At 36.8% G+C, this 14,070-nt stretch overlaps 1 protein-coding gene across 2 annotated transcripts in view; it reads left to right on the forward strand.

Moving 5' to 3' along the window:
* The window catches only part of LOC132559384 (G protein-activated inward rectifier potassium channel 3-like), a 52,178-nt gene that overhangs the window by 22,792 nt on the left and 15,316 nt on the right, over positions 1–14,070 (forward strand). The window contains exon 1 of one of the 2 annotated variants that reach the window (XM_060223994.1): positions 96–149. The exons of the other annotated variant lie outside the window; for it this stretch is intronic. The gene's annotated coding sequence lies outside the window, so the exon portion shown is untranslated. Of the gene's footprint in view, positions 1–95; positions 150–14,070 lie in introns of those variants that run through there. 2 annotated transcript variants of the gene reach the window in all.

The raw sequence follows: 14,070 nt of genomic DNA on the forward strand, positions 1-14,070 counted from the left end.
TAAACTTTCGGACATGTAGTGTGTGTACTGTGAGGTGGGATATTTATATATATACATATATATATACGCACATAGTCTCTCTGTCACTTCCTGTGTTAGAGGAACACCTCATTTCAATACAACATGGGCACACAGATCGACACAATGAGGTAAGATTTCAGAGTGACTGTCAATTGTATAAAGTGAGTGAGAAAGTATATATTAAAATTTGTAATCCCAGCTTAATCGGAGTCATATACACTAATGTTATTTTCTGTTGATGATGGTTAATTGTCTTGTAGTATGTATGTAGGTCACAGACATGTTAACACTATGTAAAATGATATAGCTAACTCATTAAGTCATTTTTTAAACAAGCTTGACTAGGTTAATAATTATTCTGTTACATAATTCCATTTAGGCTCAATATGCAAAGTCTGGCTAACAGATGCTTGCTGCTTAAAAACGAATAAGTCTGATTGAATCTTGAATTTATAAAGAATCGAGATAAATTCAAGATTCTAGAGATAAGAGACCAATCTAGTAATTGATTTGACAAATTGATCAGATAACTGACAAAATCTTGGTACGATTTTTAAGGTCATTACTACAGCTCTATATTAAATGTTGGTTTTATACCATCTACAACCGTCACTTTAATTCTCCATCAAAACGAACTTCCACTTAGGAATATGTGGTACGTCAGACAGGAACTATATCATACACTGCAAAACCTCTTTTATCACAGGAAACAACAGAAAAAAATCAGAGTGATCAACGTAGAAGCCACACTTTGGAAGTTTGACTTTTTTAACAAAATATGCTGACATTTAGATAAGTTATAAAATTATACTGTATAACATATGACTTTTGTCAATATTCAAAAAAAAGAAAGTCTTATCCCTCAAGGGATTAACCTAAAGAGTTGGAGTAAAACATGTGTTTGACCCCTCCTCCCTCCACTTTTTCCTTCTATCTAAAATGCAGCAGCTGTGTACACAGGTGTCCTGTCTGCAGCTATAGATTTAATAGGTGTCTCTTTGTGTTGCCTCATTGTCAGTATGATAACTCTTCACTTGGTTGGCATTTTGTCCTGTTCCTCAGTATATTTACACCAAGTCAACAAGCTGGCTACTCCATGATAATCTGTGGGCGTTCAGCCTTCAATAACGATTACTGAATCTGTTGTAACACTTACAAGTTAATGCACTGTGAAGCTTACTAAATTTCTTTTTAAACTTGTATTGGATGCACGTATTATTGTGATGTTTTGTTAGTCCCAAGAGTGCACTTAATTATAATGCTTCTGCATGAGGCTCTGTAACACATTGATCAAGGCACCTTTTTGAAGAGATTTTAATAACATTTTAAACTTGTGATGCAGTATGACCGAAGAAAAAAGACCCAATATTCAGTGATATTTACAATTACTTTATTGCTGCTATGACTAAATAATACTGTGTGATGTTCGATTATATTTCACTAAGTTTCATTCCTGTATACACTGTATCTGCAATTAATCTGTAACCTCATGAATAATTTCAAGCCCCAGGTCAGGATTCTTTCTTAACTTAAGGAAATGTTAACTCACATAGAACAGCATAATGTAAGAAAACAATTAAATTTAAGGAAGTTTCCTTAACTTATGTTATGCTTTCCTATGAGCAGTTTTAAGTTCAGGAAGTTGACTAACGTTGAAGTAGATTCGTGAAACTAAGGCCAGATGTTGGCTTTACCTCAAGAATGATACAGCACCAGTGTGTTGTAATTTGTCTACTGAAACTAACCTTAATGTCAACTCCAAATTTCTGACTTGTCGCATGTCATCAGAATTTCTGAGCCAGCAGTAATGGTCAATTGTAACCAACTAATATGCCATAATTAATTTTCTGCAGTATCATACATGTTCAGAAATTTCAGGCAAAAAATTGTTTTTTTCATTGCAACATGTGCTATAGGTCTATCCCTCAGCCCTTCCTTTAACATCAAGAATGTATTGTATTAAATAAAGTAATCCCTTAACTGACTAATTATTTTCTAGAAAAAAGTTTTGATTTTCTTTTTGGCTTACAATACACTAATACAACAAAACAATAGGTCATGAAACTTCATGCAGGGCAGCGTTTATCATTTACAGATGAAATCACACTTATGCAAGAGGATGCAGATACACATATGGTTTATGTGTTATATCATAAAGCATGAAATGACGTAGGCATGTTTTTTTCACACTGTGTTTGTGAAATATTCTGTGTATATAGGTCGACACAGCATGTTAACATCCTCCAAATTTTCAACATTACAGCTTTATCATCATGCTTCAATGCTTACCAATTACACTTAAAATAATTTTCTTAAAAACAATGTAAATTCTGTTTTGCAAGTTAGCTAGGGCATGGGAGTTTTGTCAACCTGGGGTAAAAGTAATTTTAGAATCTAAGGAAAGGGGCGAGGAGGAGTTGGATCGAAGGTACACGTGGATACTGTCACTTGTCTATTTCATTTCCTTGTCTGAAATTCAACAGTCGCCAGTGGCAACTCAAGGTCATCTTCTGGGAAAACCACGAAGAACAGAAACAAATTCAGAGGAGGTTATATAGGATGTGTTAAACCATTGATATCTACCAAATTGCATTCAACAAAATAGTTTTTGCTGATATGCAAAATATCAATAACAACTCTTACTAATACACTAGCAGCATGTGTGACCAGTGAGGTGTAAGAAAGGAGTCAAGTCTGCCCTTTTCTATCAGGTGTTCCCTATCTCATTCCTATGGTAAGTGAATATAATGTTGTGCATCAGTGTAAGTTATAAACTTAGCAGTGCTTTGCATTTGTCTTTTCAAAAGAGTTGGACACCTCAAACTTATAGCTGTGACTTAAATGCATCTCCTATCTAAAAGAGTTCCACACTCACTATGATGTGTATCTCTTTTCCTAAAGAGTTTCACTCTCACTATAATGTGTTTTTCCTTTCCAATAGAGTTCCATGCACTCTCACAATGTCTTATCTCCTTTCCTAAAGAGTTCCACACTCATTATGACGTGTATCTCCTATGACGTAGATCTCCTTTCTAATGTTCCACTCCAGATGTGGTGTGTCTTAAAATGACGAAGATCTCCTTTTCAATGTTCCACTCCAGATGTGGTGTGCCTTAAAATGACAAAGATCTCCTTTTCAATGTTCCACTCCAGATGTGGTGTGTCTTAAAATGACGAAGATCTCCTTTTCAATGCTCCACTCCAGATGTGGTGTGCCTTAAAATGACAAAGATCTCCTTTTCAATGTTCCACTCCAGATGTGGTGTGCCTTAAAATGACGAAGATCTCCTTTTCAATGTTCCACTCCAGATGTGGTGTGTCTTAAAATGACAAAGATCTCCTTTTCAATGTTCCACTCCAGATGTGGTGTGTCTTAAAATGACAAAGATCTCCTTTTCAATGTTCCACTCCAGATGTGGTGTGCCTTAAAATGACAAAGATCTCCTTTTCAATGTTCCACTCCAGATGTGGTGTGTCTTAAAATGACAAAGATCTCCTTTTCAATGCTCCACTCCAGATGTGGTGTGCCTTAAAATGACAAAGATCTCCTTTTCAATGTTCCACTCCAGATGTGGTGTGCCTTAAAATGACGAAGATCTCCTTTTCAATGTTCCACTCCAGATGTGGTGTGTCTTAAAATGACAAAGATCTCCTTTTCAATGTTCCACTCCAGATGTGGTGTGTCTTAAAATGACAAAGATCTCCTTTTCAATGTTCCACTCCAGATGTGGTGTGCCTTAAAATGACAAAGATCTCCTTTTCAATGTTCCACTCCAGATGTGGTGTGTCTTAAAATGACAAAGATCTCCTTTTCAATGTTCCACTCCAGATGTGGTGTGTCTTAAAATGACAAAGATCTCCTTTTCAATGTTCCACTCCAGATGTGGTGTGCCTTAAAATGACAAAGATCTCCTTTTCAATGTTCCACTCCAGATGTGGTGTGCCTTAAAATGACAAAGATCTCCTTTTCAATGTTCCACTCCAGATGTGGTGTATATTCTTAATCTTTTATGAATCATCTATGAAGTTTGTTTAAGTGTATTAATTGACATGATTAAAGGCACATCAGATTACACGCTTAGATAGTTCTAAATAATTAAATAATGCTTCAAAGGGGAATAACTGACACTAATCATATGTATATTGTGTAAGGACAAACTGATTCAGGTCCTGTGATATATGAGTGTGGTGAGGGCCAGGGCATACTCGTACTACAGGTGAGTGAACGATATTCCTGTTGGTTACCCAGTTGTCTTCCTGTCATTGAACAGATCCTCTGTGTATTGGATGACATAAAATCTAATCTAGTCTGAAAAATATCTGAAACAATAGTAAATGGTTGATTGCCAATGTTTACAAACAGTATATATGGAGCAGAAATACTCCAGTAGTGAATACTACAATATGAACTTGATGTATACACCACCAAAGTATAAAGAAAAATATATACTTTCACATTAATTTGCAGAGAAAATAAATGAAATATTTCACACAAATTAAAATGTATACATGTATCTAAGAGCACGGAGCAATATTATGATATGGAGGGTTGATTTAGCAACACAATGTGGTCCATGGAACTTTTGTTTTGTTTCAGAAGCTGATCAGCTAGCTTATGTACCTTAGGGCACAAAATAACGACACTCTCCTAGTCTTGGTAACTACTATAACACTTACTGGTGCCTATCTGCCCTGCTGATCCTGCCTTCTCTTACTTGTCCTTTTCCTTGGGTCCTAGGCCCCCTAATGGTCCAGTTCTGCTGATCCTGTCTTCTCTTGTCCTTTTCCTTGGGTCCTAGGCCCCCTAATGGTCCTGTTCTGCTGATCCTGCCTTCTCTTGTCCTTTTCCTTGGGTCCTAGGCCCCCTAATGGTCCTGTTCTGCTGATTCTGGTCTGGGTGTTATCCTTATCTCGTGGTCTTAATCTTAGTGGTCCTCACATTACCTGGTCTTGTCCTTTGGTCCTTTACTCCAGGTCTTAATCTTACCCATCCTATTTCTCTAGTTTAAACCTTAATGGTCCTTAAATTTTCTGGTCTTATTCTTTGGTCCTGTAGTCCAGGTCCTAATTTTACTAATCCTTACCTCACTGGTCCTGATCTTAATGCTTTTTATATTTCTAATCTTTTTGTCTTATAATCCAAGTCCTTATCTTACTTATATGAGCACCTGCAGCCTACATCTTAGTTGGAACAGATTATATGGACAGAAAAATTGTTTCAATGAGTAGCTGGTGTGGGTTTGTCATCAGAAAGGGAGAAAATATCCTGAAGTAATTTGTAACTTTTTATCTTTACAAAATTCTTTACCTACATTACCTGTAATGTGTAGATGATGATAGGAGTGGGTGGAAATCCAGACATTCTGAATTATTACCTCGTTAAGGTAAGTCTGATGAACTGATCATCAGTCTAGCCACACATCATAACTGATTAACTCTACATCTTCAACGAGAAGGGTCACTTCTTCACTACATCAGGTACTTTGCTAGTAATATCACAAAAAATCTGTCAAATGAAAATTCAGTTAAAGGAAAAAAGTTTGTAATGAAAAAACTAGGGAATATATTCTGATATTGTTTTGTTTATCTACCAATAAAATATTTATGTTTTTGTTATAAATTATTTAGAGATTTCAATTTGTTACATTGTAAAACTAACCATGCATGAGAGGTAAACTCACAGCATCAACACATCTCAGAATAAATACATTCTAATGATAAACATAGAACACTCAGTGATCTCTTCTTACTAAATCTAATTTGTTCTCAGCTGCTAAAAAAACCTACATATTTGTGTATAATTTCAGCTACCTCCTCAAAAAATGATATACAAATAGCTTACAGAAATTTCTCCTATCAGGTGTATAGGAGAAAATAAATCATAGATCTGATGGTAATGTCAATAAGTGTAAGATAAAATTTGTCTGAGTTTTAAATTATGTATCACACTGCTATAAAAAGGAATCTATTGATCCTTCTGGCGCAACTTCAGCACTTTTTACCAAGAAATATAATCATATATGTTCTCAAAATTTGTCCTTTTTTTAAAATTAACTTTATTTATTTTACAACAATTGTGAAACAAGTTTTTCCAACTTATATAAATCATGCTTGTTGGCATGGATGGAGGGGCATGAAGGGTTTTACTAGGAGAGGAAACTGGAGTACTTGGGGAAACCCCAGATGATTGGGCAGGTGACCCCATACCTTTTCACGGTGGTTTTGAGAATCAGACCCCAGATGTTTAGATGAAAGGTGAGTGTGTTGTTTATGTGCCACCCAATCACCTTGTGTCCTTATTGGGGTCAGAATATATCTTAGGTCTTAAATATAAGGATATATATAAGTGTTAAGGGGTCAAAATGTATGAAAGTCATAAGACATTACCATATGTCTGAATGTTATGAATATCTCTAAACCCGAAGACATTATTACCATATGTACAAATTTTATGGGATGAGAATAAATCTAAGCCAACAGACATTACGATATATTTGTGTGTTAAGGTATCAAAATATATCTATATCTGACGACTTTATGAGGACAACAATCTGCAGTAAAATGATGAGGATTTTTTTTTCTGTTGAATGAGACTACATGCACAATTTGTAAACATAACTCAAGTGATACTACATGGCAGCAGAGCCTACATACATGTAAAATGGTTCACAGATGAGATTGTACTTTACCGAGTGTGACAAATTGGTTTCCTTGTGGTGAGAAATATCAGCTTAAGAGGTGATAAAGTATGCCTACATCTCTACAACTGTGTGATTTACATCTACTACCCCAAGTTATAGGGAGAAAGTTTGTAGCAGGCAGAATGGACAGGATGTAGGCTGGAAAACAAGGTCAACAGATCAAGGCAGTGGTTTGGATTTAATGTGGGGAGTCCTGCTGGGAAGAGAAAAAAACCAGAAATCTGTCAAAAAGGGTGGAAGGTTGATGAGGAGATGGAGGGTTGTTGGAAGAATGGAAGAGAGCTGAAGTACACTTTGGGTCTAGTAGAGTGTGAAAGGATAAGAGGATATAGTAAAGTGTGGGGGGAGGGGGTGTAGTCTGTGAAGGAGAGGCTGGGAAAGATTGTGTGAAATGTAGAGAAGATCTTGATATAGTAGATATTTATGATTAAGTAAGGGGTCTGGTATAGTAAAGAATAAAATTGATCTTCATGGATTGGGGGTCTAGTTTTAAGAGTTTTAAGGAAGGGTATGGTGTTGATGTGAGTTGGAGGAGGTTATTGGCCATCTGAGGTATGACATGGATCCTGTATGGACATCATGGGATAATAGTGTCATCTTTGGATGAACGTTAGGGTATATAGTTCATGGGAAAAGGCAAAAATAATTTTCAAAACAGTGTAGAGCATTCGAGGATTCTGTGGATTATAATATGGAGGACAAAATAGGAGTAGTGAATGAAAGAAGGGTGTAAAGATTTGAACATTATAGGGATAGATGTATAAACACCCGTCTTTCATCGTGGGGTCAAGGGTTTGATTCCTGGAACAGATGTGAAAAGGTATTGGAACAAGATCACCTTCCCAATCTCTCTGCCAAGGTACTCTTATTTACTCCCACAGTGATACCCCTCATATGCTTACTTTGGAGCCAACAAAAATGATTAATATAAATTGGAATAAATGTCTTGCAAATGCTATAAACTAGATAAAGTTGAATTTTAAAAGTTTGAAGTATCAGAAAGCCCTACCTTACCTGTATCCGGGATTAAAGATGGAAGGATGGAGACTGGTTGAATGGGTAGAAACATGCTCTCACTTGTTCAACTGACAGACAGAAAAAAACAGAGATAGATAAATGTTGTGCTATACATGTATTAACAATATCCGCAACCATTTGCCAACAGGAACCTACTTGTCAGCTGTGCTGTGAAAGGAATGTATTTTTTTAAGTACCTTTGGTACGTGTAGCTATATGTTGGATAAACTTCCTTGTAATACGAGATGTATCCTCTGTATTATTTCATCATGCTGATACAACTGCAGTACTTATTGAAATCAGACCTATCTAAGACTTTGTCTGTTGTCACTACATAAATATGATTCTTGTACAATAATCTGCAAGTTGAACAGTTCAGATAAAAGTCTAATTGAATCAGATTTTGTAGTGAGTTGATGATCTTGGAGTTCCTTACATGTTGGTGGTGTATTCATGGTGATGTGATCCATCTATTGGGTAATTGTACCCAAATTATCAGGAAAGCTGCTTTTAGACCAGAGCAGGACATGGTATATATAATCACACTTCATCTCAAGAGATAATACAGAATCATCCTGTAAACCTTTCATTAGCCTTTGAAGAAAAGGTCACCAGTTTTTTTTCGTTTGTGAATTGATAAGTCATTAAGTGTTTCTTTGAACAAGTTCTACTCAATTGGATTAGTGCTAGCCCACCAACAGTTTGCTAACTTCCATAAAATTAGATGAAGGATGGACTTATTTCCTTTTGTTTCAAGGCCACCAGTGATGTGAGAATTGTTTCCAAATGAAGAATGGAGAGAGGCTAAAGGTTTCCTTTGATATATGACCCAAACATGACTTTTGGTAGGTGGCATCACCTATCTATTATCAGAACAACACCAGGTGGCGCTGATGAGTAAATGGACACCAAGATAGTTTTATAACTGTAATACACTGTAGGGGATTTTATTGGTAAAGAAGATAGGTACTGTTGTATTTTAAACTTTAAATATTTGGCTGGAACATTCTAAAGTGAGGTGAAAGTTAAACGAAGTGAATTATGAGGAAGGTAGTTGTTTGTGAAGTGTAATACATCATTGATTGAGGTTACCAGTTCAAATGCTGGCTGTTGTCATGTTTTGTGATAAGACTTCTCCAGCACATGTACTTCCCATGTCTGGCCTTTCACTATTGATGATCAGAGCTCTGATCAATCCTCAAAAAACTTTATGTCTGATAAACCTTTGTCACAATCTGAATGTTGGATTTTTGTCAAACTTACTATCGACATCTAATCATGTAGATTATGATGTATGAAAGGCCTTGTTTATATGCTAACATGTATAAAGGGTTTATAAGGGACTGTTGGGTGTGAGTTTAATAGCAGGGTCATTGGTACGTTTTATTTGGACATGTTTTACCTAACAAATGTGGACTTAGTTTGATGATGCGAAAAAAGTTGAATGTGAATTAAACCTCAAACTGTTCTGTATGATATATATTATTAATGAAATTTAAAAATTATGATATTTCTTGATTTGCTGTATATACTAGGGCAGCAGGAAAATATTGTAGGTTCTACACTTAGACTGTACGCTGTTCACATATTGTCAGGTTGTGGACATGTAGGCTGTAGACATGTAGGCTGAAGACATGTTGTAGAGTGTTCACATAATGTAGGTTGTAGAGAGGTTGTGGACATGTAGGCTGTAGACGTGTTGTAGGCTGTAGACATGATGTAGGCTGTAGACATGTTGGAGGCTGAAGACATGTTGTAGAATGTTCACATAATGTAGGTTGTAGAGAGGTTGTGGACATGTAGGCTGTAGACGTGTTGTAGGCTGTAGACATGTTGGAGGCTGAAGACATGTTGTAGAGTGTTCACATAATGTAGGTTGTAAAGAGCTTGTGGACATGTAGGCTGTAGACGTGTTGTAGGCTGTAGACATGATGTAGGCTGTAGACATGTTGTAGGCTGTAGACATGTTGTAGGCATTTTAAAGGCTGTACATAGACATGTTGTAGGTGTTCACATAATGTAGGTTGTAGAGAGGTTGTGGACATGTAGGCTGTAGACATGTTGTAGGCTGTAGACGTGTTGTAGGCTGTAGATGTGTTGTAGGCTGTAGACATGTTGTAGGCATTTTAAAGGCTGTACATAGACATGTTGTAGGTGTTCACATAATGTAAGTTGTAGAGAGGTTGTAGGTTGTGAACATGTTGTTGGCTGTATACATGATATAGGTTGTAGGCATGTTGTTGTTGACTATAGACATGTTGTTGGTTGAAGGCATGTATTTGTAGGCTGTAGACTTGGTATAGTTTGTAGGCATGTTGTAGGCTGTAGACATGTTATAGGTTGAAGGAATCATGAAGGAAGTTGTAGGCTGTAGACATGTAAAAGGTTGAAGGCATATTGTAGGCTGTAGACATGTTATAGGTTGAAGGAATCATGAAGGAAGTTGTAGGCTGTAGACATGTAAAAGGTTGAAGGCATATTGTAGGATGTAGACATGGTACATGTTGAAGGAATCATGAAGGCATATTGTAGGATGTAGACATGGTACATGTTGTAGGCATATTATAGGATGTAGACATGTTATAAGTTGTAGGCATATTGTAGGCTGTAGACATGTTATAGGTTGTAGGCATATTGTAGGATGTAGACATGTTATAAGTTGTAGGCAAGTTGTAGGATGTAGACATGGTATATGTTGTAGGCATATTGTAGGACGTAGACATGGTATAGGTTGTAGGCAAGTTGTATGATGTAGACTTGGTATAGGTTGAAGGAATCATGAAGGAAGTTGTAGGCTGTAGACATGTTAAAGGTTGTAGGCATATTGTAGGATGTAGACATGTTATAGGTTGAAGGCATACTGTAGACAGTAGAAAATTGCAGGTTGTAGGTTGGATGTTCACTATGGTAGGCTATAGATATTTTGTTAATAAAATTCATATTATAGCAGGCTTTGAGAATTTATTAGATGTATCCAGGTATTAATTGATCATGTGTTCGACCCCTGTGCTGTTTCCTGATGACTACCTTCATCAGTAAAAAAGCTAATCAAACCTGGTATATATTGCTGACATTGAGCTGGTACTCAGTAACACCAGGTCTGGCCTGATAGGGGATTGATTCATTCAACATGACAAGGTTATCCCATCATGTTTAATGATAGATCAAATTGATTTTAGTGATCAAATATTTTCAGTTGAAGACAATTGTGATTGGCAAGGTTTTAGTTGGGGGAAGGGGATGGGAATGTGCTTTAGTGTAAGGAAAATCCTGCGATGCAAGCTTGCATTTTGAATAACCTACATCCATAGGTCTTTATCCTCAGACTTTTGGTATATATACACTACTTAAAAGTGGCTGCACGTGGCAACAGTCAGAAACACTTGTTTTGTTCAGCTGTTCATTGAATAAAATTATCTGAAAGAAGGAAATCTGCACAAGATTCTTTGAAAAAAAAATTAAAAACATGCCAACATCTTATTGTACTTGATTAAGTGAAAATATCTAATATCAACAAACAAAGATGAGTTGGGGTCAATTAATGTCAACAAAATTAATTGTAAAGAAGCATATTATTGAAAAATACCTGATCAGGAGAAAACAAGTTGATTATTATCGTTTGTCATTGGTGACTGTGACTGTTCAAAGACAAAATCAACATTTGAGAGCAGAGAGTAAATCTGGTATGAAGGGGTGTTAGAGTACAAGTATATAAGTATTAGTATAAGCGATTGATTCCTCCTTTGTTAAGGCATGATTTCAATGAATGGTTCAGTCTTAGGATGGTTTGGTGTGTGGATGGTTGAGCCAAGGAATGGTATGTTGAGTTTGGTGTGTGGATGGTTGAGCCAAGGAATGGTATGTTGAGTTTGGTGTGTGGATGGTTGAGCCAAGGAATGGTATGTTGAGTTTGGTGTGTGGATGGTTGAGCCAAGGAATGGTATGTTGAGTTTGGTGTGTGGATGGTTGAGCCAAGGAATGGTGTGATGAGTTTGTAGGAAATCATAGTGTTGATGAGTTTGGTGTGTGGATGGTTGAGCCAAGGAATGGGTTGAGTTTGGTGTGTGGATGTTTGGTGTATGAGCCAAGGAATGGTATGTTGAGTTTGGTGTGTGGATGGTTGAGCCAAGGAATGGTATGTTGAGTTTGGTGTGTGGATGGTTGAGCCAAGGAATGGTGTGATGAGTTTGATGTGTGGATGGTTGAGGTAGGAAATCATAGTGTTTTAATTGATGAGTTTGGTGTGTGGACAGATGAGCTAGTGAGTTAATTAATGAGTTTGGTGTGTGGATGGTTGAGCTAGAGAATGTTACATTCAAACTTCGATGTTTTGAAGTTCAAGGGACTACGAAAAAAGCTTTGATACATTGAGACTTCAAATCATGCGTGCTGGGTTATATTGATGTTTTCATGTTCATGGCTATATATAGTTGATGACACGATACTTCTACCTAAACAAACACAACAAATACCAAAATGCAAGTTTAAATGAAAAGATGCATTTTTATCTTTAAACAAAACAATTTCATTCCTGAAAAAAAAACAACATAACTTTAAGTTGAAATGAACAGGAAATTGATCCTTCATGTCACACAGTATATCCATTTTACGGGTCGATCTTAAATGAAATGACGCACAGCATTAAAGTGATCTTCACGTGTAACGGACTGATACATCAACGTTATAGGCACTGATGAATTTAAAAGAAAGCAAATTAATAGGATAGTGTATTCTGTCCAGAAATGATGATTCTAATAAGGAGTTGTATGTGTGGATGATTTAGTTTCAGGATTGATTCTGGATGGTTGTGGCAAATTTGTGATATGTAGTGGTTGTGGAAAGTGGTTGTAGTATTTGGGTTTGTTTAAGTAAATACCTATAAAAGCTCTGGGTCTAACTAGGATACCAGTTAATGGGCTTGACTATAAAGATTGAATGAAGGGTTATAGAAATTGGTTATATAATATAGAGTGAGAGATAAACAATCTGAACAGACCTCCTCCTACACTCATCACTGTCATCTTCTGTAGATCTCTACTGGATTAAAAGATTACACTCTTCACTGAGTCTGGGTCTGACTCTGTAAACAGTCCAGCCTCCCATTTACTATTACTACCAGTATCTACAGACAGGAAGCGAGACAGTACATTGGTGTAGAATCTCGTGTTGTTACCATGTTCTTATGAAGTAAGGATGTAGGATGAGAGAGGTGTAGCCACCAGCTCCACATCACTATACCCCAGGGGGCCGGGATTTGGGGATACAGGTTTTAGCAGTTTATAGTTTGAGCTGAAGCCAGAACTAATGAGTTTTCCATGTCTGTATTTTGTCTTTATGTTTCTGTGTGTGGCTGTATGTGCCTATCAAGATATGGGGCACATCAGTGCAGAAATCAGTGTGAATCACATTATACAAGAAAAACAAGATTTTTTTTTATCATAAAATAACTGCAGCATTTCATAAACAAAGCCCACTGTGACGTTGTTCATTGGGTCATACCCTGTACAAACTAGGGGCAAGATATATATACCAGGTATATGTTTACGTTCAAGACTCTTAACCATCCCTAAGATTAAGTAATTGTGCGTAGTAGTTACCAGGCGATTTATTGACCGATATCAAACTGCATTACAATATCTGGAAATAAGAGATCTTTCAAGTTCTAATTGTCATGATCTGTCAATATTCTGTCTCATATGTGAGATTATGTCTGATGGTAGGATTAATCAGGGAGAAGGTTACCATCAGATATTGTTATGTGTGTCAGATGTGGATAATTCCTGCAGGTAAGTAGCTATCATGAGGAATCAACCAATGACCTAGCTTGAAAGACCTGCTATACATACTACACATGTAGTAAAGCTCGTGTAAAGTGCAGTGCAAGATGTGTTTTCACACTGGTAAATAACTCCTCTGGTGCACAGGTTGTCGATGATACCATGTAGTCAGACTTACGGAGCGATGAAAATGTCAGAATTCCAATAAGTAGATCCTGTTGTAATGTTCATTAGGAAGTAGTGGTTGGTTGTGACAGTCTGTGTCGCTGGGTGGTTTCACACAATAGGAAGTAGTGGTCTATTGAGCATCTGTCTTGCTGGGTGGTTTTACACAATAGGTATTAGTAGTTTGTTGTGACAGTCTGTCGCTGGGTGATTTCACCAGTAACTCTGCTGATTGCCTACTACAGTACTGCTGCAGATGCAGACTGCTGATGCAGTGTTATGTGGACAGGGCCAGTATTGATGTCATCGTTTTGTGACAAGCATGATGGAATAGCAACAGAATGAAAACATGTCTATTCACAAGTGAATGATAAATTCCAGTCACGGAG

This window comes from Ylistrum balloti, unplaced genomic scaffold (genome assembly GCF_031769215.1).
Source record: "Ylistrum balloti isolate Yb309-2 unplaced genomic scaffold, AGI_CSIRO_Ybal_v1 Utg370902, whole genome shotgun sequence".
Lineage (NCBI taxonomy): Eukaryota > Metazoa > Mollusca > Bivalvia > Pectinida > Pectinidae > Ylistrum > Ylistrum balloti.